General features: G+C 39.1%; 1 protein-coding gene across 25 annotated transcripts in view; it reads right to left on the bottom strand.

The window, feature by feature from the left end:
* ZNF536 (zinc finger protein 536) overlaps positions 1-2,500 on the bottom strand; it is a 345,246-nt gene that overhangs the window by 229,892 nt on the left and 112,854 nt on the right. The window contains exon 5 of one of the 25 annotated variants that reach the window (XM_072934367.1): positions 217-2,500. This exon is cut by the window's right edge and continues 1,011 nt beyond it. The exons of the other annotated variants lie outside the window; for them this stretch is intronic. The gene's annotated coding sequence lies outside the window, so the exon portion shown is untranslated. The remainder of the gene's footprint in view (positions 1-216) is intronic. 25 annotated transcript variants of the gene reach the window in all.

Genomic DNA, 2,500 nt, shown 5'->3' with positions numbered 1-2,500 from the left:
TACTACATATTTAATTAAAGAAAGATATCCTAAATTAAAGACAAAAGGGTTTTCTGAAACTAAGAGCAGAAAGCCCAAAATTTTACCAGAAGGAAATACGTATGCACATAAAATGAAATTCCACCTAGAGGTGAATTGATACTCATGGATTTCTAGTTGTTTCACTCTGACATTAAACCTTTCCAGCTTGCAGGTAGAAGCAAGCATTCACTATACCACAGAGCAGCTTCTGAAACTCCAGGACAAAGCTACAGCTTCCACATATCCTCAGGTTCTTCCCAATGAAGGGAGTTCTGTGAGACACAGAACATCAGCTCACACAGCAATCCACAAGAGCTGTGGATACCCAGCACCTTTCCCAACTGGGCCTCCAGGCAGGGCTCTTCCACACTAAAGACAAAACCCTACTCTATTTCTGACACTGGCAGGCAGAGAAATAGCCATAAATAGTTGCCTTCAGCCAAAGGTCTGGGAAGGAGAATTAAAAATTGCATGTCCACCATGGAAAGTGAAATCCTGCCCAGCACTGGTTTCTGGGGCATCAGTGGGTGCAGAGCCCAGCAGTTCCACTCTCACATGTATTTTCCAGTGCCCATTCTGGGAAAAACCCCAAAACTTCCTACCCTCAAAATACAGCAGCAGCCATGTGGAATGGTGCCAGAGAGCCGTGAGAAGGGACCAACCCCTCCCTGCTGCTGCAGCTCCCTTCACCTGCTCCACAATGGACCCTGAGAAATTTGTCTTTTGCATAACATGAGGAATTTGTCTCCTATATTAACTTTGCCCCTTTCCAATGCAGAAACTTCTGAGCCTTTGCAGTGCACAGGTGATGGCTTTATTCAGAAAAATGGTAGATTTTGCTTCTCTTCCTGGGTCTCAGAAAATCTACATTGTTGAGTAGCTTGTTACCGAATCAGGCACTTATTGTATGTACAGATTACATAAACAAGAAGGTCAATTTTGTTTCAAATATATATGAATATGGTTCTGGGACTGAATTAACTACTGATTGAAAAGTTATACATTTTCAGCTAGCTAATCATATTTTATTTCACTGCGTACAGACAGAAGTGCAATGAAATTAGCTGTTTGTTTGTACATTCTGGAAAATGTTTTAACTCCAAGACTATAGCAAAAAGACAGGAAAAAAATTAATATATGTTCAGGTGAGATTGACAGGGTAAAAGTATGCAGGTGATAAGAAAGCACAGCTCAACAGACACTGAGTTGATTTCTCCTGATATTTGACCATGTTTTTCCTTTCCTTAGAATGTGCTCACCCTTCCTCCATCATGAATGTACAGTTTTTAAGCATAGGTTAGTGTATCACGGGATAAAAACAATCCCTGAGAGCCACTGCTGCATTTGGTTACTCAGTACTGAAATACAAAATGCTTTGTCAAGCTTTTCTCACACCAAATAACTGATAAGAATACACATAGTAACAATACTAATTTTATGTAGAGAAGTTATTTTACATAATTTTGGTCAAAATACACATTACCTTATCATATTTGTCTACGACCATTGAATTCTTCTTCAAGACAGGTGCTTAGTATGTGTACTGAAAATATCCCATTAAACCAGAACTACTGTTTTCAAAGACAGCCATAGCTGCAAAAGGGTATCCAGGATTATGAAACATTTGTCTGTGGGAGGGGGGAGGATATTGGTACTTCCACAGTGCCTTATTGTTCTATCATATCTAATCCTCAGTACTAGTGCCCATAATGATTCCCAACTGGTAGATGAACTACTTTGAACATCCCTGAAGCAGAATTGCTACCCACTAATGTATCAGCTAAATGTTAGAAGACTCCTAACTCCCCCATCTGTGTTTTACCTCCCCAGAGGGTAAATACATTGAGCAGTGATTCCCTTGCCTGGCACACACTTTCTAAACCTTACTGGCAATGGTTGTGATTTCCAGTCCAAGCAGCTTTGCAGTCAAAATCACCAGTTTTATGTGCTGCAGGGAACTAAACACCTACCTTATTAAAATACTGCCCTCAAAACACACTGCAGTTATGTATTGCCACTGTAATTGTTACCAGTGTAGTGCTGATAATATTATGGATTACAGCTAATATCAGGCTATTGAATTAGAATGTGACTACCTTTTATAGTTAACTTCAGGAAATTTATTGGAATTAGGATTTTTTTTATTTTTTTTTAGAAGCAAGGTCTGTAAAGAGTAACTGAAGACACACAGAACATTGAGGATTTACTGGGCTAAAAGGAAGAAACTGAAAAAAAACCCCACCAAAACAAAACCCAAAACAAAGCATCCACCCCCAAAACACCGCCAAAATATAAAAAAAATATTCTGTTCTCTTCAGAACTAGACACGTAGCCTGCACTCATATAAATACAGCTTATTCTCAACTTGTTATGCAGAAGTTGATAGGTCTAAATGTACAGCTAAAGGCTGCTGGATAAGACCTGAAGGGCAAATATCATATATTTCTGCTTTTCATTTCATTTGCAGTTTATCCACATC

Source organism: Taeniopygia guttata, chromosome 11 (assembly GCF_048771995.1).
Source record: "Taeniopygia guttata chromosome 11, bTaeGut7.mat, whole genome shotgun sequence".
NCBI classification, from domain to species: Eukaryota; Metazoa; Chordata; class Aves; order Passeriformes; family Estrildidae; genus Taeniopygia; species Taeniopygia guttata.
The sequence above is the reverse complement of the archived record's forward strand: the minus strand, read 5'-3'. Positions and strand labels throughout refer to the sequence as shown.